Source organism: Heterodontus francisci, chromosome 2 (genome assembly GCF_036365525.1).
Source record: "Heterodontus francisci isolate sHetFra1 chromosome 2, sHetFra1.hap1, whole genome shotgun sequence".
Taxonomy (NCBI): Eukaryota; Metazoa; Chordata; class Chondrichthyes; order Heterodontiformes; family Heterodontidae; genus Heterodontus; species Heterodontus francisci.
Window position 1 is genome coordinate 27060111 of NC_090372.1, and position 26453 is coordinate 27086563.

The window sequence follows — 26453 nt, forward strand, 5'->3', positions numbered from 1 at the left end:
TTCCAGTGCCTGGACCAATCGGGTGTTTCCCTCAATACTCTTCTGCAATGGTCTCTGTCATTGTAGTGGTCTGCCATGCTGTCCATGACATGCTCCTCCAGATGTGGACTTCGAGGCAGTGAGGCCCTGGAAGGAGACAGCACATTGAGGGAGGAGCAGGAGGTGTTGGAGAATAACACTGAACAGAGAGGTGCCCCTGCTACACAACGAGGTAACCTTCTCCTGCCACCCTCTGGGAAGAGGACCTCACTCCTCTCCCTCACGACCTCCAGCATTAGATCTAGGTCAGCATTGATGAAGTGAAAGTCTGACCTGCCCCCGGTGTCAGCCTCCAGCTCCCCTATGACACCTTGCTTCCCTCTGGTGCTGTGGAAGGCAGATCCCACCCCCTCAGGACAACAATCAGCCTCAGTGATCGCTGCTGTGTGAGTCTATATGTGCCCAAAACTTGATCTGACAGGTTTCTCGACCCCATTGACTCTAAGTGGACAGGAAACTCATCTCCTCACCAATTAAGGGCTTACCCATTTGAAAATTGCAATCTGAATCAGTTTCCCACCGGAGGTGGGTTTCTGACCCAGAACCAGACCCGATTCCAGTTTCCCGCCACTGTAACGAAAATCCAGCCCTCGAATCACAGAATTGTTACAGCATAGAAGGAGGCCATTCGGCCTGTTGTGTCTGTGCTGGCTCTCTGAAAGAGCAATTCACCTAGTGCCATTCCCTGGCCTTCCTCCCGTAACCCTGCATATTCTTCCTTTTCAGATAATAATCCAACTCCCTCTTGAATGCCTCAATTGAACCTGCCTCCACCAGACTCTCAGGCAGTGCATTCCAGATCCTAACCACTCACTGTGTGAAAAGATTTTTCCACGTGTCACCATTGCTTCATTTTCCAATTACCTTATTCTCGATCCCTCCACCAATGGGAACAGTTTTTCCCTATCTACTCTGTCCGGACCCCTCAGGAATTTTGAATATATCTATCAAATCTTCTCTCAACCTTCTCTTCTCCAAAGAGAACAGTCCTAACTTTTTTAATCTATCCACGTAACTGAAGTTCCTCGTCACTGGAACCATTCTCAAGAACCTTTTCTGCACTCTCTTCAATGTCTTGAAGGAAGAATCAAGATCTTCAGAACATGCTAATCCACTCCCTGTAGATTTCAGCAACTTTAAATAGCTCAGCAGTAGCCAGTAGAAATCAATCAGCAATTAATCTGGAAGTAGTTCATGATCCCTTTAAATGGAGCATGTTCAGCTGTGCGAGATTAGGACAGGTTGTTAGTTGGAGTGTTGAGGTCGTTGATGGCAAAACTGGCATCAAATCCATGCTACGCTGATCCGCCTGCTCTACATAGTTCCGGTACAGGCTCCCTGCCGCCGCGCCAACATCTTACCAGAATGGCATCCGGCACAGCCAGCACCAGGAGTGTGTGTGTGCAGCACGGATGCAATTTTGGACTTGAAATAGCACCTGTAGTGCTTGAAAATAGAAGCGACAGAATTTTGCAGCCAAAGAAAAAAATAAAGACTTGAATTAATACCATGCCTTACATGACCTCAGGACATCCCAATCTGCTTTACAGCCAATTAAGTACTTTTGAAGTGCAGTTACTGTTGTAATGTAGGAAATGCTGCAGCCAAATTGCTTGCAGCAAGATCTCACAAACAGCAATGAGAAAATGACCAGATCATCTGTTTTAGTGATGTTGGTTGAGTGAGAAATATTGGCAAAGACACTGGGGAGCCCTCCTCATGAATGAAGTTCAGTTTCAACTTTAGATAAATAAGTGGTTGCATAACTATTACATGTAGAAAAGTCTTAGCATAGGTTCATTACACTTGAGGCATCACATCTCAGGTGTTACACTTGCGCTGTAACATCTGATTCACTCAAATGTAATTTTCTTAAACAGCAACGAATCATAACTGAAGAGGTCAGAAATATCTCTATGGAAGAGTGTGAAGCAGGAATGAAAATACCAACCAATAGATATCAGGAAGTATGAAACCTACCAATTAGCAATCAGCAAACTGTTACCACAAGAAGAATGTGAAAGAAGAATTAGGGTGAGCCAATAAAATCGCTCAAAACACTTTTCAAATATTCTTTTGCTTACCATCCTCATTTCTCACTAAAGGACATTGTACCAAAGATATTGGTCTGTATTTCGAAAGCCCGCCAGAGGTAGAAACAGACCTGGACGGGCCCTGAATTTCCCAGTGCTGGCTGATGTGCCAGTTTGCTGGCATCTTCCCATCTCTGGGTCACTTTTAAGGAGGCCGGTCGGGAGGGGTGCCAGCTACCTGCCCGCAAGCGGTGGGTAGCTTGTTAATAAAACAAAATACGGCACCGAGCCACATAAGCAGGTATTAAGCCAGATGACCAAAAGCTTGCTCAAAGAGGTAGATTTTAAGGAATAGCTTAAAGGAGGAAAGTGAGGTAGCGAGGCAGAGAGATGTAGGGAAGGTATTCCAGATGTGATGAAAACCCCACATGCCAAATGGAAAATATTAATTTCCTCGTATGGAGCTTTGCCTGAGACTTTTACTGAGACTGTTACAAATAACATAAAAAAAGAACAGAGCAGCTAAGATGGCCACACACCATTTGTGTATGAGAAGCCAAAGGCCAGCTGGAGACAGGGGTGATTACCCAGTCTAGCCAGAACAATGGGGGTGCTCCCTGATTAAATTACCTAGAATGGTTTTGTCAATGTTGATAGTCAAAAGCCATCGACACCCATTGACATTGAAAAAGCCACCCCACCCCCCTCCCCCCACCAAGTATGTCTGAACATCCTTGAATTTCAAAGATCATTCCAGAAGATGCTGTTTCAAACAAAGAGGTGGTCACATCACATGACTACTTGTGTTACTCTGGGAGTTTGTGAATTGTGCCTGAGAAGAAAGCACCGCTCTCTCTCCCTCTCTCCAGCAAAGATCCAAAGAAGCCTCAGCTGCAAACCTACAGCCCAGCACAGCCAACAACCAATGGACATGGATAAAACCTCTCCTGCTATCCGGAACCAAGAAGTAAGCCCAAATTGTGCACTGGTCCAAACAGGACTTCAGGACTACAATTTCAACTAAAGACACTGAGACTCAGTATTTAAATTCCATTTATTATGAACTTTAATCCAACCTCCCAACTCTTTATTTTCCTCTGTCATCTATCTGTGTGTGTGTGTGTGTGTGTGTGCCTCTCGTGTGAAAGTGAGCATGGATGCGTCACGTATTTTAGTAATCTTAACCAGTTTAGAGTGATAAGGTTAATAAAATTACATCTTTTTTGTTTAAACTCAAGAAAACCCCCTGTCTGATTGGTTCATTTGCAATTATATTTGAGGAACAGGAGCAACTGCTCACTGAGGTAGTTAGCTCAATCACTGTGTTAAAAGAATAAACCCTGTTGCAGTCAAACCAGAGAAGGGTCGCAAGGGGAGCCTGAGACCTCTTCCTTACCCAGTCATAACACAGAGCTTAGGGCCGAGGCAACTGAAGGCATGGCCACCAATGTTGGAGTGATTAAAATCAGGGATGCTCAAGAGGTAACTTGGAAAGTTATTGGGTTGGAGGAGATTACAGAGACAGGGAGGGGCGAGGCCATGGAGGGATTTGAAAACAATTTGGGCAGCACAGTGGCGCAGTGGTTAGCACCGCAGCCTCACAGCTCCAGCGACCCGGGTTCAATTCTGGGTACTGCCTGTGTGGAGTTTGCAAGTTCTCCCTGTGTCTGCGTGGGTTTCCTCCGGGTGCTCCGGTTTCCTCCCACATGCCGAAAGACTTGCAGGTTGATAGATAAATTGGCCATTATAAATTGTCCCTAGTATAGGTAGGTGGTAGGGAAGTAAAGGGACAGGAGGGGATGTAGTAGGAATATGGAATTAGTGAAGGATTAGTATAAATGGGTGGTTGATGGTCGGCACAGACTCGGGGGGCCGAAGGGCCTGTTTCAGTGCTGTATCTCCTAAAAAAAAACAAGGATGAGAATTTTAAAATCAGGCGTTGCTTGACTGGGAGCCAATGTATGTCAGCGAGCACAGGAGTGATGGGTAAAGGGGACATGGTGCGAGTTATGACACAGGCAGCAGAGTTTTGGATGACCTCAAGTTTATGGAAGGTAGAATGTGGGCGACCAGCCAGGACTGCATTGGAGTAATTAAGCTTCGAGGTAACAAAGACATAAATGAGGGTTTCAACAACAGATGAGCTGTGACGGGTGAAATCAGCCAACATGGAGGTGGAAATAGTCAGTCTTAGTGATGGCACGAATATGCAGTCAGAAGCTCATCTCAGGGTCAAATGTGACACCAAGGTTGCGAACAGCCTGGTTTAGTCTTAAACTGTTGCCAGGGAGAGGCAACAGAGAGGGCATGAGAGGTGATAGGAGAGAAACTAGAGAAAGATGCGAGTTCAGCACTAGGGCAGAGGGGAACATTATAGGAAGTTTGGTCTGGTGGGCTCCTGGAAGGGAGGAACGTGGCAGAGGCAGCTGATGGGATGGTCTCAATTTTAGTCACAAAGAATGATCTCCTTGATTCAATTTCCTGGTCATCTTTTGCTGAATTTTAAAATCTTCCCAATCCTCAGCCTTACTACACGTTTTGGCAACACTGTAAGCCTCTTCCCTTAATCTAATACTATCTTTTACTTCTCTTGTTATGCATGGTTGGATCACTTTTCCCATGGTGTTTTTATTCCTTAAGGGAATGAATAATCATTGTGAATTATGAATTAATTCTTTAAATGTTTGCCATTGCCCATCTACCATCACATCTTTTAATCTCGTTTCCCAATTAACCTTAGCCAACTTGCCCTCACACCTACATAGTTTGCGTTACTCGGATTTAAGACTCTAATTTCAAACTTGAGTAAATCAGGGTAAGGTACAAATGATCTTCTTAAGGTTTTTGGACTCAGGGAGAACTTAATAGGGGATAGAACTGAGCGACATTTATGAAGTTCTTCTAAACTTTTAGGACTAACCTGTGACTGATCTATACATGTATCAACAGACAAGGGAGTGGTGGAAGGAGACTATGACTAGTTTGCATGTTCTCCACTTTGGAACTCTTCAGAGTGTGTGGGATGGATTTTGTTTTGCAGACGGGTGTCCCGGTGGTGGGCCAGACGGTGGGGGGGGTGGGGGGGGTGGGGGGGGGGAGACCCTGTCTCGGCCCTCCGTCGAACTCCTGTTGCAATTCCACAGTGTGCAGGCAACTAACTGCCTGCTCTTGGGGACTCAGTCCCGATCAGAAGGCCGGCAGCTCTACAGTACCGCAGCGCCTCTGGGAGCAGTGGCCACTGCCCGTACTACAAGAGGTCCTGCAGTACCAAAGAGTCCAGAGACTCCAGGAGAGACAAGTGGGGTTGGAGTCGCCCTGCTGCTCAAGAAAGCCCCGCAATGGGGTAGGGGGTGTGGTTAGTGATGGTGGAGTGGTCTTCCCGTGGTGGCAGCAATCACTGCCGGGGGGGACCCACTGTAGGCCCTGGATTGCCCCCAAAGGAGGGACATGCACCCGAACCCACTAGGAGGCCACCATGTTTTACCTGGCAGGGTCTCTACATGGCGGCGGGCCCCTCCGTCCTTCATTAAATGGAGGAGGAGGAGGCAGGAAGAGGCCCTTAAATGGCCATTAATTGGTCACTTAAGGCCCTCAATTGGCCCGGGGTGGGAAAGCCGTCCTCAGCCTTCCCTGCCCCAAACTTAATTGGAAGGCATCAGAAGGTGACAGGCACTCCATCCCCCTGCCTTCCGATGCAATTTTATGGGCGCCCTCGCCTTTGTTTCCATCCAGAGGGGGCCCATAAGAATCAGCCCTGTATGTCATAATCATACAATGGAAGTCTTGTGTTATGCTAGGCTCCCACCTGCCAAGAATGAGGCACATCAATTTTGTCATGAACATTGATTTTTAACTGTTGTTGGAGTGAGGAAATAACTTGTTAAACAGATCAGCCATGGCTGGAAAAAAAACACTGACATACTAACAGACATTGAAGGTGAGGAAGCGCATTCCAGGGCCTGCTAAGGAGGATAGAATCCACAAGAGTCAGGACTGGTTAAACCAGCTGGTCACATGACTACCTGGCTGTTGCAGGGTTTTCTTTTGAACTGACCACAGAGAGATTGAACTGAGAGTGTCTGTTTGCTCCTGGACTGAGAAGATCTCTCCTGTCTGCTCCCATCTCTTTCTCACAGCCTCTAAATCCACTGAAAACACACGAACCCCAGAACTACCTACAATTAAGGACTCTACAGTGAGCTCAAAGAACCGTAACAAAAACTCTTCAGATATTGCCTCAAACTTTTCCACTTTATTTTTCTTCTCTTTTCTGTCTCTATTTGCATGTGTGTATTGTGTATGCAGGCGAGCATGGGCGCATAGTGCATCCGTAGGTGTCAATTGAATTAGAGTTTAAGTTTAATAAATTTCCACCTTTCTTTTTTAAACCTAAGAAAGCCTGTTTGTGCTGGTTTCTTTGACTTATCATTGGAAAGCAGTGAATAAGGATTCACCAAAGGGGAGCTAAAGAAACACTGCGTGTTTAAAATTAAACCCTGTTACAGTGAGACCAGGTGAAGGCTGGGAGGGACCCCTAGACACCTTTCTCACCAGGTCGTAACACTTGATTCAGAGCCAGTAGTCGTTTATGAACTTCTTGAAATGGAATCCTATAATCCAACAGGACGCTACTACTGATTCGTTCCAGACAAATAGATCTCAAGGCCCCGATTCTCAAGTCTGCTTCTTCAAGAAGATGTTCTTGTGTGCCTTCTGTCTAAGTTTCTATCATTCCCCAAATTTTGTAAAAATGCCTAACCGATGGTCTGATATTGAGCAATATCCTTTCTGAAATAAATGGCTTCTGTAGTGTAGACCTTTTGATCTCAGAACCAAATATGTGCACATAGGAATGATTATGGAAAATAATCATGGAAATACAGGGAGAAACAAGGTAATATTACAGGTCTGGTGTATCATGCTGAGGAAGCAATGCATTTAGCTTGCATTGGTTATAGGTACATGTAGGTAGTTATTGTACTTCATTGGCTGCAATGGCTTTGGGATATCCTGAGGTTGTAACAGGTGCTACAGAGGTAAAAGTGTTTCTTTCTTTCCTTCTCTCTGGAAATGCATATTCACATATCCAGGAACTAGACAACAGAGTTTTAGTACCCCCTCCCCGACAAAAAAACAGTCAGTTGTATATAGTTCCAGCTACTTATAAACGAAAGCTACCACTGGAAATAGATTAAAGTAAATGAGCACAAGAGAATTAACAATATAGATAAAGGTAGCATCCAAATAAAGCCTACTCCTTAAAGAAAACACACAAATTGTATTATAAAATTTTAAATTTTCTTCCTAACGCTAAAGTTTATTTTAAAAATGTTCATTCTGCAAGTTTAATAGTTTATTTTTCAACTACGTACGTGAACATTGTGACTTGTGATCATCATAGATAAAGGCTTTCCATGCAAGTTCAGGAGTCCTCAAATCTTCCGTTTCCATTTGTGTTGTTGGATAACATTTGCTCAACCTTTGACGATGAAACCTATAGTAGTTTTTAAAGGAACATGAACATTGAGTATTGAAACTTCAAAGTACTTATCACTCCCCTTTAAAAACAAAGTGGCAGAACACTCATGAAATATCATGAACATAAAGACACAATTTTCATTCATTACTAAGTTTAGGGCTGGGAGCAGAATTAACTCTATCATACAGAAGCTACAATTACCCAACAGCAGCTTAAAGCAGCTTGATATTTAGTATTACTAGCAATAAAATGACAGAGTGACATGCCTTACATTCCTGCAATAGATATGCCATATTTAAAGTTTATCATCTGCATCTTGATGTCCAAGAATGTATTTTATGTCAATATTTTCTTCTGCACTTGTCAAGAAATTAGCTCCTTTGACTTCCAGCGGAGAATTATTTAGGTTTGTGAAGAGACCCAGCTTGGTAAAAATTCGATCATCTGGAGGACTGTCCAATTGGTTCCATTTACAAGAATGCTCACAAAGTATGGGAAGTACATCTTGTGATAAGTTTAATCACTATCATAAACAACTACCCAGGGAAAGTTTAGGGAGATTAAACTGAGCAGTAAAACAGTATCCTGAAGTGGTAATACAACATATGCAAGTGTAAAAGTCGAATTTTTGAGGCTAAATTTTGGGCGTCAACTTTTACACGAGTCATATTTTCAAATTTTTATGAACAACTTAATAGCCACTGTGGAGACAGACATATTAGCGTAAACCCATTTATTTAAATAAAAGTCGTATACAATTTTATAACATTTTTATTACAGTAAATGGAACAATTAAATATCAAAAACTAGTTAGATCTGAACATGCATTAAAATCCATCAAAATCACTCTTGTCATCGTCTGCAGCTCTGAACAATTCTTCTCAAGCATTTGCTTGAATGACATCATATGGATTATCATCACCAGCAGTTATGCCATCATCGTCTTCATCACTCCACAAATAATTATCCTCTGTACCATTGAGTGCATTGAAAATTCCACATTTCTTGAAGGATCTCACGACAATGTTGATTTTGAGCTCATTCCAAGCACCCACAACCCCTTCACACAAAGTTGCTAGTATTGGAGCAGGCATGCTGCCTCCCTTGGTGAATGTTTTCTCTCCCGCTGGCATCCAGTTGCTCCACTTATTTCTAATGCTGTCCTTGAAGGGCTTGTTGATACTGACATCCAATGGTTGGATCACGCTGGTAAGGCCGCTGGGAATCACTGCAATACTGGCGTTCTGTGATCGAACCTCAGCAACAACATCATCCACTAGGTGTGATTTAAACATGCCCCAGATGAGCAATCTTTTTTCTTTACATCATCTACCTGGTCATAAATTCCACACTTCGCTCAGCAATATTTTACAGCCACCATCATCCATCCATCCTTTTCATGAACATGGATAACAATGCCTCTTGAAAATTTCTGTTTGGGGATAGTTTTCCTCTTAAATATCACCATTGGCTTTAGCTTTGTCCTGTCGGACATACAAGAAAGTTTGGCAGTGAATCTGGTTTTCAAATGGCGGGTTGTCTTATCTAGTACTGTTTTTTGCTCCAATTTGGTTCACTATTTGTTTTGTCAGAATATTACAATTCATGGGAGTTTTGTCCATGTTGCCAATGCAAGCCAAACTGTAGCCATTCCTCTCTCGATGTCTGAGTATAAATCGGTGGAATTCAGTGATCTTGTTGTCAAGTTCGGCAGGCAGACACAGTGAAATCTTAGTCTTTTGATGAAGTATAAAATCATGTCCCTGTATGAACCTGGTACACCATCCAGCACTGGCCTTGAATTCTGCTTTGCCTTCTTTCTTTGCTTCTTTCAGGCGTAGAGTTGGATGGTTACGTGGGAATCTCCGTATCTATTCTGGAGACATACAATGACCCATTCTGCAACTTTACCATCTAATTGCAGTCACTTGCCAGGTTTTCACCTGTAGGCACTTTTATTCTTTGGCACCTGTGTTGGAAGCTTTCTCGAATCTCTGACACTTTTCTCTGATACTATGAATTCTCTTGCTGCTCCACAATTATTCGCCTTCTCTGCAAACGCAACGACTTTCAGCTTAAACCAGGTTCATCCAGAGACATGATTTTATACTTTGCCAAAAGACTAAGATTTCACAGCGTTTGCCTGCCGAACTTGACAACAAGATCATTGAATTCCACCGATTTATACTCAGACATCGAGAGAGGAATGGCTACAGTTTGGCTTGCATTGGCAACATGGACAAAACTTCCATGAATTGTAATATGCTGGTATTTGTTGTTCTTCCTTGACGCCATATTAACAAAATTGGGAGTCCTAGCTGAACGTTTGGGTATTTAAACTAGTGCATGATTAGAATGACTGAACTCTGAAAGTTATGGTCGACTTTTATATAAGATATAGGAAAAATTCAAGATTTTTTGGCCAAAGGTCTACTTGTACCCAAAGTTGCCTTTTACATGAGGATATATGGTATTTGTCTACAACCCTTCAAAAATGGCAAAACCTCTAATGGTACTCCATGAAACCTATGTAGAAGTAGGTATATTTGACATCTTTCTCATATGTCCTAATTGTTACAGCCCTCTCTACCTGTGCTAATAATGCTGCCTTCAGAAAATAAGACTAAACTTCTAGACACAGTGGGACAGAAGATACACAAAAAATGATACCATAATACTAAATTGATAAACAGCCATACTGGGAAAACTTTATCTTCCAATAGACACCTCAGTTACAGTAAGAAGTGCAATTTTCATTAGCCCTAGATTATGAGACAAGCATGCCACATGTAGAAAAAGTTATCTGGATTGCTGAATTACAATGTACACATCAGACAATATTAGTATAAAAATAATGGTGTGGTTAAAGAATTTCAGCACACTAATGTGTTTGGTTTTGTGCCAGGCCGAGGGCAGGGCAGAATGTCAGCAGGGTTCACAGTTCTCCTCAACACCCTTTGCTGAAGTGCACTCTCAGGACAGGAACACATGCCAGACATCCAGCTTTCCCTGTCAGAGTAGCAAACAAGTAGCACATATAAGGTGACAACATATAAGCTAGGCTATGCCTGCATAACTTCCAGAGATGCAGAAAGCAGCAGGAACAAGAGAGGAGGGACACTTCATTCGCATGATCCTTCTGCAGCACAAGGTCAAACAACCACTTTCCATGATACTGGCTCACAGGATGCACCTGGAAGAGGAAAAAAGGTCATGTTAAGACACTGAGGAGAAGCACAGTGTGAAGAGTTTAGGGTGGCTAATGGGCACTCTTGAATTGCTTGCAATAAGGGGAATGCACACCTCAGTTATCTAGTATGCTATCATATGTAATCTGAACATTCAGTGGGTGATAGCCTTTCCTGTTAAGGGAGTCAAGGAGGTTAATGGTAGGAGCTGCAATACAACGTGTGTACCATCTATTGCACCCTGCACCTTGGAGAAGTTAGCAACGCTATAAAACTTTATGGTCTTATCAAGCTGTTGTCTTGCTGATATGTTAAATTGGATGAATTTCTCAGATCTCTTGGAAAGTTTTCAGTGAACTGACAAATACATGCCCAGTTGTAACTCTGGGAGATCTTACATTGATTCGCTTTGGCTGTTCGAAATGAACCAATGATGAAAAAAATTGAGTGCAGTCATCACCTTTATAGCCACAGGCAGAGCTATTTGGTTATATAAGCTTGGCCACGTACTTTCAAGCATCAGTTCCCCTCAACACCCTTTGCTGATGTACACTCTCTGAACACAAGAGTCTCACTAAGATCCTCATAGGAACTGCATGATTTGTAAATTCTTGGGCATTTCAGATCCTCTTCATATGCTGCTTCCGTTCCTTTCTTCCATTTTCTCCTGCTCCTTCTCTTCCATGATAAAGAGAAGTAAAGGAAAGCTCACTGGAAAACCCATACCTGATCCTCAGAACTTCTCACTGTGGGTAGGGGCAAAAATATTCCAAGTAGAACAGTGACTCAGGCAGTTAGAGGGAAATTCAGTGTGATCTTGTTGAAGAACAAAACAATGCACAAAAAGCTCTTTGCCAGCTTCTGTAATGCACTGTCAGGTTTTCTTCCATCTTCAGGCTCTAAAGCTCCTCACTTCTGTCAGTCTTGGTTGTTACTAGGAACACGCACTCCTCATTTACATCATTCTAAGTTAATCCAATACATTGTGGACATAACTTCCAGGATTTTACTGTGTCAATGTCACTGGGTCTCACTTAAATGAATTTAAACTAGCGGGAACGTGGCAGATAGATCATAGACAATATTCCCTCTAGGACACGTGCGTGTGCAGCCATGCAGCAACCTGGAATGTACCGCGCATTGAGATAAACAGGCCGCTCACAACTTCGTCAGTCCATTGGGAGAAATTTCCAGCATAATGTAAGTCATGATTTTTAAAATGCAAACTGTCATGTACAAGAATGTAGTGCTCAGAGAAGTCTGTAGCCTGCCCAGTGCAAAGAAAATGTAGACAGAACATTGGCCATATGGATACCTATCAAGATTCACAAAGCTAAGTATATTGATTCAGGGGCAGAAACTCAGTGCACATGGCTCCTGCCCCTTTTCTAAAGGCCTGAAACCACTGTTACCCCATTCTATCATTGGGTATAAGGCAAAAACGGTGAGTAAATTTGAGGTCACAAAGCATACCGCAGGACTAATCTCAATGTTCCCTCTGAGCTGCGTGGGTGGATGCCCTTGCCACACCTGGAATCTGCTGTGCAGGGAAGAAACAGGCCACGCACAAGCAACGTTCAATATAAGACATGCGCATGTGTGTCAATCTTAAAAGGTACCTCGCATTGCAACAAGCCGGCCGTGCACAGCAAACAGAAGTTAGAGGGAACATTGACTATTATGCTGTCTCATGCAAATAAATAATAGGAGAAGCAATGGAAATGAACAAACCCAAAACTTTTCCTCTGCTAAAATCAGCATTCTTGGCAACCTTCCTGTTCACATCACTTCCATTACTAAAGCTGTCTCTAATAAGCTAAATTAAGAGGGGAATTTCAAATGAACTCATAAAACAATTGTGCATTTGTATTCCATTTACAATTTCAGTGCCAATGCTGTCTACAAAGTCGATAATGTGTAATCCACTAACCTTGGTGGCAAATGCCATTATATGGTTTGCCACTTTATTTAACAGTATCTACCTTCGCATTTCTGTCAGTCCTAAAGGAAATGGATTCTCCCCATCTTCTGGTTCTCTCAACAGGAACTGTACATAAGTGGTGGGCAATGGCATCTGATTGAAAGAGATAAGAACATAATAAATAGGAATAGACCATTCGGCCCCTCGAGCATGCTGTGCCATTTAATAAGATCATGGCTGATCTAACTCCACTTTCCTGCCTGTAACCCCCCCCCCCAACCACACCCATTACCCTTGACTCCATTATAGATCAAAAATATGTCTAACTGAGCCTTGAATATATTCAATGACCCAGCCTCCATTGCTTTTTGGGGAAGAGAACTCAAAAGATTAATGACCCTCTGAGGGAAGATATTTCTCCTCATCTCCATCTTAATAGGAAGACCCCTTATTTTGAAACTGTGTCTCCTAGTTCTAGATTCCCCCACAAACAGAAACATACTCTCAGCACCTACCCTGTCAAGCCCCCTCAGAATCTTATTTGCTTCAATAAGACCACCTCTCATTCTTCTAAACTCCAATGAGTATTGGCCCAAACTGCTCAACCGTTCCTCATAGACAACCCTCTTCATCCCAGGAATCAGCCTAGTGAACCTTCTCTGGACTGCTTCCAATGCAAGTATAGCCCTCCGTAAGTAAGGGGACCAAAACTGTACACAGTACTCTAGGTGCGCTCTCAACAATGTGTATAGTTTTTTGATCAATTCTAATTAAATTAGATTTTTAAAAATTCTGCTATATCAAAAGAGGAATATAATTCATTACAGGGTTCAAATGTATAGAATCCAGAATATCCTAACAAGGAGTTTTGTGGGTAGGGCTCCTAGAACTTTAACCAATTGCCTGAATCATAAAGCTGGAAAAAAGTTCAAGTTGCGATATAATCCATTTTCCATTGACTTGGTCTTTAACGACCAATCTATGAGGGAGAAATTTGTTTCTGTAGCACCACTTCCAGTATGGATGTCTGTGTAGAAGTGGTGCTATGCGAACTAATTTCACCCCCTATGGATATAAAAGTCTTGCATTAACCATCTATCATATTTCAAAGTGCAACTTTTGAGAGCATAGCATTTAAAAATGTAAATCATGGCCAGGATTTTATCTGGTAACAGGGGCCCTGGCGATCCCACCTCGCCCTCTGTCAGACCCCCATTTCATGGCAGAAAGCCAATTAACTGCCCATCGTCAGGGATGTCATCCCTTTAAGGGACAAGCTCTTGCCTCCAGAGCTGCCATCCAATTGGAGGACCAGCAGCGCCACTGGGAATATTGGCCACTGCTGGTATTGCAGGAGGCCTGTTGTGGACAAGATGTCGGAGACTCCTGGGATGCAGGTAAGTGGGGTTGGGGATCACCGGGGCCAGTCAGGCAGGTCTGGGTGAGGGGATGGGATCAGTGGTTGGTTGGGGGGGGCGGGGTCTTGCTGTGGGGGAGGCCCCAGATGGGCCCTCTGGGGACCATGGATTTTCCCCCAGAGGAAGGACTCTCCACCTGAGCATGCTAGAAGGCTGCCAGGTCTCACCTGGCAGCGTCTCCACATGGTGGCAGACCCCTTCAACTTCAGTAAGATCAGAGCAGAGGCAGGGGACTGAGCGGAGGCAGCAATTGGCCACTGAAGGGCCTCAACTGGTCTGGGGCAGGAAGGCTGTCATCTGTTCCGTGCCCTGGACAAAATGGCACAGGGCGAGGACAACAAAAGGCACGTTGCCCAAGGCCAACCCTTGCCATTATGTATGCCCCCTCACCTCCGTTCATGTCTCCAAGGCAGGATAAAATCCTGCCCCATGTTTTCACCTGATTTTTATGAATGATATTCAAATCACTTACCAATGAACATGTAGGAAGCAAGTATAAATGTTGCTAATTAATTAGTACTAAGGCAGGATGAACACAACTAATCAAGACTCAGCAGCCAGCAAATATTAATAAAAGTAGATGGAAGGAGGGCATGAGAAACAAAATAAATCACTCAAAAAAATGTTTTCAAAGTCTTATCAGTAATCTGTGGGCATGGCTTTAAAGATGAGAGCCCTTAAAATCTGTAATTCAGGGAAATTCTGGCCATAACCTTAGTGGGAGTCTGCCAGAGGGGCTGGCATTTAGACCCAGATCCAGTTATGTGTAACATCGGGAGGCATAACTGCACCCACCCTAAAGATGGCCATTGATATAGGAGGGATAAGGGAATTCCACACCACAGGACACAAAGGGACCCACCGAATGGTTGTATGACGTCTGCTTGATCAATGCAGGAATATCTCACTCACTACCAGCGTTTGTGGAAATTAAGCTGCGTATAAAATCATAGGCATCAATATTAAATCACAGGCAGGGAGGGAGCAGTGGAGTGGATGGGGGGATGTTTTGCCTTCAGGAAACTCGGAAGAATGGGTTTCCCTCAGGTCCTGCCGAATTTAAATGCACAACCTGATTAACATTTTTTGTCTCCATTTCCAGGCAGCAGCCACCAACAGTGAGAGGCTGCTGGCTGTCGGGCAGGTAGGTCTTCAGCACCAGACTACAGCCAGGGAGCAGAGAGGGTGGGAAGATCAAAGGCAAGATAGGGTTTGAGATCAGAGGCCAGTGTCAGGGAGAGATCAGAGGCTCCCCCCTCCCCACCAATGTCCCGCATCGGATCTCCGAATGGCTATCTGAAGGTGCAGGAGTGCTGGCCACCAGCAGCAATATTGCTGCGGAACAGACAGCAGGAGTGGGTAAGTAATTAATTAATTAATTTTAATAAATTAACATATTTAAATGTTTTGCGTTGCCGTGCGGTGGTGGGGGGTGGTGAGGGAGCACAAGGCCTCGCCGCCACCCACAATATCAGGCCGGGCCTTCCTGGCGCGAGGCCCGTGACAGGCCTCTGCCAAAGGCATTTTCCGGCCACCCCTGCCACGACCCCTGACGTCGGGAGAACTGTAAAATCCAGCCCAGTTTCTCTTTATTTACTTTATCAAGACCATTCATGATTTTAAACATCTTTATCAAGTCTTCACCTATCCTTTATTATAAATAAAAACAAAAAGTGCTGGAAATATTCAGCAGGTCTGGCAGCATCTGTGGAGAGAGAAGCAAAGTTAATGTTTCAGGTCAGTGACCCTTCATCAGAACTGGCAAAGGTTAGAAATGTAATAGGTTTAAAAGAGACAAATGAAAATCCCTTCGGTGAGAACAGCAGAATTTCTCAAGGTAGGCATTCCTGGAAGAGAAGTGGCAGTGAATTAAACACTAAAATAAAATCAAAATACTGCAGATGCTGGAAATCTGAAATAAAAACAAAAAGTGCTGGAAAATACTCAGCAGGTCAGGCAGCATCTGTGGAGAGAGAAGCAGAGTTAACATTTCAGGTCATCAGGCCAGCATCTGCAGTATTTTGCTTTTATTTTAGTGTTTAATTCACTTCCACTTCTCTTCCAGGAATGCCTACCTCGAAGAAGTTCTGCTCTTCTCTCCGACGGGATTTTCGTTTGTCTCTTTTAAACTAATTGCATTTCTAAGCTTTGCCAGCTCTGATGTTAGGCTGACCGGCCTGTGGTTGCCGGGTTCATCCCTCTCTCCTATTTTAAACAGGGATGCGTTCAGGCTTGGAGTGAGGCTTGAACTTCCAGAAAAAAAAAATGTTCCTTTTAAAAGGAAATTGCACAGCAGCCTTCTTCCCTCCGCAGCTAGAGCATCTCTGCCACACTATTTGCCATAGTTGCTATGGTGAGGGCCTCAGTTGCACACCGCCAGTGAAACTCAAATTTAGGAACCGCTCCATGATCCTGGAAAGTGCGTCACGGTCAGCCGCGGAATTTACTGAACAGCCACGATCCCAGTGCAACTACCAAAATCACTGCAAGGTCTGAAGGTCTGGCAATGACTGGAAAAGTCTACTAACCATGCCTACGCAGTGATGCAAGAAATTGTAGGAAATACACAGCATGTAGGTCAGCACCCGTTAAGAGAAATGACAGGTTATGATGTCCCAGGAACACGCTCTTCGTTAGAATTCACTGCATAACCTGTCTATTCTCTTTAGAGATACTGACTGACCTGATGTGACCTTATCACTAGGTACTTTTATCTTGATAATCTCCATGAGGCTGCAAAACTTTGTATATATTTGCCTTTCTGTTATTTGGATGTGAGAGGCAACATTCACTCCTATAGGTCCTGAAATTCCATAGGAGTTCCACTAGTCTCCCACCAAAACACATGCAGGAGACTGGCTGAACCTCCAGGGAAAGGGCAAAAAGAACCAACTAATTGCCTCTCTAGGGGTTCTGCTGGAGTCACAGCAATGGACCTCCTGCAGAATTTTACAGCCACAATGTTTTGATAGTTCTTTGGATTAAAAACAGATAGGTTCCCTTTACATAGAACCTCTACATTGCAATGCAGCAGTGTATGAAGTAATTGCGGAACATATTTTCTTTTAACTGTTATTAATATTTGAATAATTTCATTTTTTTATGCAATTTTAGTGCACAACACATGTGAATGTATATATCATGCTTGCAACAAATAAATAGCCTTATATTCAATTATTTTGTTTTCTTTTCTGCACATATCCTATAATTTAATGGATTGCAGAAAAAACAGGATTCATAAACTTACAAAACGTTTGAGATCCCTGCATTTCATCTGGACAACCCCACATAATAGGCTGTAAATTGTTTGCAGCTTTTCAACGATATATTCTCTTCTTCTGGCATGTATGCTCCTTCATGAAAACACAGAAAACATTAAAATGTTTTAACACATTCTCAGTTGCCCAGTATACCAAATCAGTTGAGCCATAGCAGCCTCTCAATGTGCATATATGGAACCTATCATTGGGGTCTAGGGCAGGAAAGAGACCTGAATCACAAAGAAAAGTGAGTATTTTGTTTTAATTTTACTAATCTTACACTGGAGAACTGAGGAAAATGTGACCTCAATATCGGGGGTAAGGTGGGGAAGATTAAGCAGGAAGCCTGTGCAAGTGCTGGATAGGTACCCAAAGAAGTACTTGTACCCAACTGCCCTGACAAATGAGGTTGTCCTCCCTTTGACCCTGAAAATTTTAGTGGGATTAGCTCTGGACAGTGTGCCAAGGTCCTAACCCAAGAAATTTGAGATTTCATTGAATCAAAAATAATTTGTACTTTAAACCTGATGCATTACGAAGTTAAATATTTTTAATTGTATCTATCCTTCACATTCATAGCATATATCATCTGTGTAGCAGACATGAAATGCAAAGATTCCCTCATTGAAATTCCTTTTTTATGATTCACACTTACAAGGTTTCTCTGCTGGAGTACTGAAAAGCAAATGTGTTGTTGAAAAAACCTGCCCATGTCTCTGTTATATATGTAAGGGATTTAATTTTTCAATTTTAAAGGTAACCCCTTTTGTTGTTTATAATTTTCAATGTTTAGGGACTCACAGTTATCAACCAATTTTCATTATTTATCAGATTTGTGGGTGGTGTAAACTCACCCTCATTATACCAGACAATCAATGTTTGACTGCAGAAGCATGCCTGAAGAAAGAAGTACCTAGAAATTTGAGTGCACCCAAAAATGGGCATGCAAAGGACAAATCTCCACGCCTGTACAGAGGGACCAGAGGCACACACATGATATTGGGCATCGGGCCTCATTATTATTGAGCCAGCAAGCTGCGGACACCTAATAGGTATCCAAAGACAGCTTGTCGGCAATGAAGAATCGAAAATCAGGCCACTACAAAGCAAGCAGCAGCCCTCAAAGAACCACTGCCTCAGGGCAAAACAATATTGCATAGGACTTCAACAGTGGCTCCTGGACGCCAACTTTTTTTCCCGATACCAATATGTTGGGCAATGTATTTCCGGCTTATAATATTAAAGGCTTATAAGGTTTATAAGGCCCCCAATAAGATAATTGGATAAGAACCTGAAGAGAGAAAATTTGCAGGGCTACAAGGAAAGGACTGGGAGTGGGACTAGCTGATTTGTTCTTGCAGAATGGCCTTCGTTTGTGCTATAACCATTCTATGATTCTATGATTTAACAACTGAAAAACAAATTTCCACGCCTGCAAATCAAACAATATGCTGAAAAGGCAAGAAGGTGGGGTTCATCTTTGATTAAGGGATGCTTTGTTTGGGATAAACTGCCTTTTCTTGTATCAAAAAAATCCTAGCATAAAAAATTCTGTCCCCAGTTGGTAGAATTCCAGCAATGCTATGGCAGAGGGAATTGGTCTGGGTTCCACCTCACTTAAGATAAGATTGAAATTCTGTCCCGGAGGAGGCAGGTGCTTTATCCGCTCACCCCTCCTGTGGCCTGACAGCAGTTTGGGAACATGTCTGGACTAATTCTTGGGCTATAATGGGAATTCTGCTCCCTTCGCTGCTGAAGGGGGCAGCAGGACCTGTAACTGCTGAGGACAGGTAAAGTGCCTGTTGTAGGTTAAGTGTGGTCTACAATGAAGAAGGCATATGACAATTGATCCTAGAAGAATCAACTGCCATTTCTGAAATGCTTCTTTGCCACAAGATTGGAGGCTTCTGCATCTTAAAATATAGTGCTTCAAAGACCTTCTTGAATTGAAAGTATATTTAGTGGAATTGAACATGAGTTTCTGACCAGAGAAAAAGCATTGTACTAACCATTTTGCTTGCTTTTGTAAATGGACATGCCAGGACCTATAGGACTAATTTTCTAAATGTCTGCAACACTGAGCGTGCACATTCATAAAGTTGGTCCTTATGACCTTACGCTACAACAAACTGATGAGACTGCCATCAAAATTTTGCTTCAATCCACATAAAAAGCAAGAACATCAAGAACTGCCCAGTAGAGTCAAAAATCTAATTCTGATTACTGGAGCCGCTGACCCGTGAAAACTTTGGTTTATATTTTTTTCATACAACAACGGTTAGAGAAAATAACACTTTTGCATTTGGGCAGAAGTCAGATGATTTAACTACACATATCACATCATCTGTGTTAGTGTGAACAAAGAAGAAAAGTTTTATTTGTTGTCAAAAAGCACAAATATTTGTAGTTTAGAGAGATTTGGAACCATTCAAATTAATTATTCAACAACCCGGGGATTTGAAACTCAAATTCTCCCCCCAGTAGAGTGCAATGCCCAATGAAATCAATTTTGATTGGACACAGTGATGTCACAGAGAATTAGAACTTAACACATTATATTAATGAATGATTGGTTATCTGACATTTCACTGAATTGTCAATCTCAGCCTCAGTGTAGTGAATGGGATTGCTAGGTACTTCCCTGAAAATCAGGGAGAGAGCGAGTAATAGGTTGACCTTGCACACTTCTTATCAGTTGACTCAGCAGTAGTGTGGGTGTAGAAAATCTTCCCATCACCTGAGCTGTTTTTGGTACATGGCCCAGGGAACTTGAAATAGGAGGGTAAGTAAACTTTAAAAAGACAGAATATGAATACGTCTTTGTACAATTCACGGTCCCTGTAGCTTTCATACTCAGACAACAACCTTACTAATATAGCTAGATAATCTTTTCATACTTTAATTGATCTTCAGAATCGAAATCTTTGGGAATATTTTGCATTAAGACACCACATTCCTTATATCTTTTGGCAGCTTTGTTTCTCAATATAGAAAGTGGAACTGGCTCATCTACTGTTCTTCTTCGTGAATAACGACGTCCTATAAGAGAAATATTAAATTACTTTGGCTCAGTGATAGCATCCTTTCCTTTATCAGAAGGTTGTGCATTCAAGCCCCATTCCAGGGATTTGAATACCTAATTTCAGCTGATGCTTGAATGCATTACTAAGGGAGGGTTGTAATGAAGGAGATGAGATATGAGATGAGATATGAAACAAAGGTCCATTATGGACATCCAATCGCTCTACACCTCCATCCCCCACCAGGATGGTTTGAGGGCTCTCCGCTTCTTCCTGGAACAGAGGCCCAACCAGTCCCCATCCACCACCACCCTCCTCCGCCTGGCTGAACTTGTTCTCACATTGAACAACTTCTCCTTCAACTCCACGCACTTCTTTCAAGTAAAAGGTGTCACTATGGGTACCTGCATTGGTCCTAGTTATGCCTGTCTTTTTGTGGGATATGTTGAGCATTCTTTGTTCCAGTCCTACTCAGGCCCCCTCCCCCAAGATTGATGACTGTATCGGTGCCGTTTCCTGCTCCCGCCCCAAACTGGAAAACTTTATCAACTTTGCTTCCAATTTCCATCCTTCTCTCACCTTTACATGGTCCATCTCTGACACTTCCCTTCCCTTCCTCGACTTCTCTGTCTCCATCTCTGGGGATAGGTTGTCTACCAACATCCATTATAAGCCCACCAACTCCCACAGCTACCTCGACTACACTTCTTCACACCCTACCTCCTGTAAGGATTCCATTCCATTCTCCCAGTTTCTCCATCTCCGACGCATCTGCTCTGATGATGCTACCTTCCATGACGGTGCTTCTGATATGACCTCCTTTTTCCTCAACCGAGGATTTCCCCCCACTGTGGTTGACAGGGCCCTCAACCGTGTCTGGCCCATTTCCCGCACCTCTACCCTCACCCCTTCCCCTCCCTCCCAGAACCATGACAGGGATCCCCTTGTCCTCACTTTCCACCCCATCAGCCTCCATATCCAAAGGATCATCCTCCGCCATTTCCGCCACCTCCAGCGTGATGCCACTACCAGTCGCATCTTCCCCTCCCTTCCCCTGTCAGCATTCCGAAGGGATCGTTCCCTCCGCGACACCCTGGTCCACTCCTCCATTACCCCCACCACCTCGTCCCCATCCCATGGCACCTTCCCCTGCAATTGCAGGAGGTGTAATACCTGCCCATTTACCTCCTCACTCCTCACTATCCCAGGCCCCAAACACTCCTTTCAGGTGAAGCAGCGATTTACTTGTACTTCTTTCAATGTAGTATACTGTATTCGCTGCTCACAATGTGGTCTCCTCTACATTGAGGAGACCAGGCGCAGACTGGGTGACCGCTTTGCGGAACATCTCCGCTCAGTCCGCAAGCAGGACCCTGAGCTTCCGGTTGCTTGCCATTTCAACACTCCCCCCTGCTCTCATGCTCACATCTCTGTCTTGGGATTGCTGCAGTGTTCCAGTGAACATCAGCTCAAGCTCGAGGAACAGCATCTCATCTACCGATTAGGCACACTACAGCCTGCTGGACTGAACATTGAGTTCAATAATTTCAGAGCATGACAGACCCCCATTTTACTTTCACTTTTAGTTATTTTTTCTTTTTTTCTCTTTTACATTTTTACAGTCTTTTTTTCTTTTGCATTTATTTCATTTCATCTTAGTTTGTTCAGTTTGCTAACCCACTGTTTTTTTTCAGGTTTGCACTTGCTGCTGTTCAATATTCAGTCCGTTAACACCTAATCTGTACTAATGCTTTGTCTTTCAACACACCATTAACATATTGTTTGCCTTTGCTCCATGGCCTTTTGGTCAGCTATGTGACCTTGTACAATCTACACCTTCTCCTTTGTTATCTCTTGCCCCACCCCCATCTCACTTGCTTATAACCTGTGACTTTTCTAATATTTGTCAGTTCCAAAGAAGGGTCACTGACCCGAAATGTTAACTCTACTTCTCTTTTCACAGATGCTGCCAGACCTGCTGAGTGGTTCCAGCATTTCTTGTTTTTATTTCAGATTTCCAGCATCCGCAGTATTTTGCTTTTACATTATTATGAAACGAAGGTACTGTCTAGCGTCCTAGATGGATGTGAAAGGATCCGTGGTACTAGCTGAAGAAAAGCAGGAGAGCTCTTTGGTGTCTTGGCCAATATTTATCCCCCAATCAACACCACTAATACAGATAATCTCGTAATTTGTCTCATTGCTATTTGCAAGACTTTATTGGATGCAAGTTGTCTACTATGTTTACCTATCTTACAAAAGAGACGATCAGCAGAATGTTAACTGCCAAGAGGGGATGGGTTCGAGAGTGGACAAGGAGGGTTACAGCCTTGAAAAGTGGGGTCAGGTCAGGAACCTGGCATGATCACACCCACTTCCAGCTTTAACCAGGGCAGATTTGCAGGCAAGTGGTAAATAATTTCAACATTTAAATCCCCAATTAACTGTGGATTTAATGCAGCATTCTGGCTTTTACAGACAGCATATGGTTTTCCCAAACTGTGTGGAACTCACCAGGGTTAACAAGGCAAGGGCACAGCAGGGAGTCACTGTTCAATGCAACTGACCTGCTGGAAAGCCTTTAAAGAGTGAAAGTGCAAAGCTAGTGGCCAGCTTCTGACAGGCTTGTGCTCAGAGGATTTGTTCTGAGAGCCTGATTTCACAGCTTTGAAGCTAATTTCCAACTTTTCGGAAGTTATTTCACCTACCTTGGAATTTACTCACTTTGATCTCAACTTCCCTGCTGTCTGCCTTCACTGCAGCATGGGAGCAACTTATGCAGCTATAGCAAAGACCTCTGATGAGAACATAAGCACATAAGAAATAGGAGCAAGAGTAGACCATTTGGCCGCTGGAGCCTGCTCTGCCATTCAATACGATCACGGCTGATCTTCTGCCTCAACTCCACTTTCCTGCCCAATCCCCATATCTCTTGATTCCCTGAGGCATCAAAAATCTATCTATCCCAGTCTTGAATATGGAACATCCACAACCCTCTGAGGTAGAGAATTCCAAAGATTTGCAACCCTTTGAGTGAATAAATTTCTCCTTATCTCAGTCCTAAGTAATTGACCCCTAATCCTGAGTCTGTGCCTCCATGTTCTAGATTCCCCAGCCAGGCAAAGCAACCCCTCAGGGGTGAATTTTACATACATATGAACATACAAATTATGAGTAGGAGTAGGCCATTCAGCCCTTTGAGCCTGCTCCACCATTTGAGAAGATCATGGCTGATCTGATTATGGCCTCAACTCTACTTTCCTGTCTACTTGCTATAACCTTTGACTCCCTTGTCAATCAAGAATCTATCTAACTCAGCCTTAAAAATATTCAATGACCCTGCCTCCACTGCTCTCTGGGGAAGAGAATTCTACAGAAAAAATATTCTCCTCATCTCTGTTTTAAATACTACTTATTATTAATTTAAAACATTTGCCACTTCAATGCATTCACAGTTATCCCATGGGCTTATGTAGTGGCCTGTTATGTTGGACTATGTCAACTGCTTTCCTGATATCCAGGGAGATAGGGGCACTGTTTCTCCCTATCTATTAGGCCTATCATCTCCTCAAAGAAATCCATTGGGCTGTATTTAACGGTGAGTGGGGGGGAGCCGTCCACCGACCGAAAAGTCGGTGGCAATCCCACCTCCGCTGGGCCTGGGGTCCAGACCGGATTTTACAGTCCCCAGGCCGTTAATTGGTCTGGGCGGGACTTCCACGAGATTGAGACAGGAAGTCGTACCTAATGGAGCTGCCAGCCAATCAGTGGGCTGGCAGCACATAGTCCCAGCAGCACCACCGGGAGCAGTGGCCACTGCTGGGACTGCAACCCAAATCAAGAATGAAGATGACAGAGAGCATCAGAAAACTGGTAAGTGTTTGGGTCCTCACAGGGGTCAATCGGTCAGGCGTTGGCGAGGCAAGTGGGGACGGTTAGGGGGGGCGGGGGCATGTTGGGCATTGGGGGTGGTTGGGGCTTCGGGGGCGGCCCTCTGTCGGGCACAAGGTGCCTGATCAGGAAGCCCCCCACCGCCCCTCCCCCCCAAGTGAAGGCCCTTAAGTGGCTGTTAATTGGCCACTTAAGGGCCTTGATTCGCCTGGGGCGGACAGGTTTTTTCTCGCCGCTGCCTAGCCCCGACTAAATTGGTAGCGGAGGCAGGGGTGGGTCAGGAAGAGCTCCTCCAGCCTCCCACTCCATTTTAAATGCCCGCCCCCCACCACCACCTCCACCAGCCCGCTCTTTTGGGGGGCATAAAATTCCAGCCAATAAATTATTTAAGGATGATCACCCATTCCTAAAATCATGCTAACGATCATAAATTAGCTCATGCACCACAAGACGCTCCCTTACATTATTCCTTTATAATGCTTTCAAACACTTCCCTAACAGGCATTTCGGTCTATAATCTGCTTGTTTATCCCCTGCCTGGGTTTTGAAGATAGAAATCACACTTGTCATTTTCGAGTCCTCTGGGACTTGGCTTGAAATTGGTGAACTCTGAAAAACATCCACAAGAGAACTCAAAATCATTTAGTCAATTCCTATAGAGCCCTGGGATGACAGTTGTCAACATCAGGAGCATTTTCTACCTGAGATTTCAACAACCATTTTACAGCCATTTAAGTGTTTTTGCAGTGTAGTTACTAACGTAATGTAGGAAGCAAAGCAGCCAATTTGTGCACAGCAAGATCCCACAAGCAGCAGTGTGATAATGATGAAGAACTCTCCTTTTCTTTGAAATAGCACCAGGGGTTCTTTTCCATCCACCTGAGAGGACAGGTGGGGCCTCAGTTTAATGTTTCACCCAAAAGATGGGACTGCTGACATAGCAACACTCCCTCAATACTCCACTGTAGCGTCAGCCTATATTTTAATGATCAATTTCCTGAAGTGGGACTTGAACCCAAAACCTTCAGATTTAAAGGCAACAAGGCTACCAACTGAGCCACAGCTGGACAATGCCAATTTATAATACTTTTCAGCTTAAGTTCATCATTATACCCCCAATTCTGGCATGTCTCCACCTTGCATTAATGAACACTGCTGAAAAATAACAGTTAACTACTTTTTGTTTGTCGAACTTAAGACACCACGGACAGAATTTTCTGGACTTAGAAAATTTTTGGCCGTTGGGGCCATTCTCAGGTCCCGACCCTGCTCACAGCAGCAGTCGCCTTCCAGTTCAATCTTTCAGAAGGCGGCCAATTGAGAACCCACGCCCGTAATCCCATCCAATTAGGGATGGCAGGCAGCCTGTGGAGGCGAGCGGTCAAGTCAGCATGCCCCATTGCAAGGGTGTTCAGCAGACTTCACTGTGGCTGCAGTGAAAGTGTTGCTGAGAGGAATGCAGCAGGAGGGGGAAGGGACACAATGGAGGAACAATCAGTATGATGGGAGTGGCTGTCACTGTATCACCCCCAGCACCATCAGAGATATCAGCCTCCAGGAATTCCTCACGCAATAGCAATCCTCTGAAGACTGCAACCTTACCCTGGGAAAAGCAGCAAGCAGGAGGGAACATGTCGGCAAATCGGCCCAACACATATTTCTGTAATTTTGCTTGCCCCACCCCCACCCTACCAAAACCCACCTCCAAAATCCCACCCTCCAACTTCCCTATTGCCATCTTTTAATTGGCCAGCCCAACTTTGCACCCTCTGTTTACTCCAAACATACTTGAAGAACACTTTACTGCTCTGCTTTATGGTCACAACATTACACAAATGGAATCTTGCACTTTGCAATGTTGCCAATGCAGAGTTTTGATTTATATTTTGCAATAGATTCTACGTTATTACAAGAGTGATGTTTCTTTTATTTATATGTATCTGAGAAAAAGTGCACAAAGTAATCAGCAGAAAAATATAGTTAATTAAATGAGCAAATTCTGATGCGACTGCACTAACCTTCACATTTGAAGGAAGGTTCTGAATAAAAGTTTGGAATTTAACAATACTGACTTGAACAGAATCATTCAATAACACTGAGTAGTGTTGCAGAGATATTTGTAAAAGAAGAAACGAAAGCCAATTTAGTTTTAAATTTAATTTCTTAACGTATGTTTGGCCAGAGCACAATGCTAGGATTTGCAT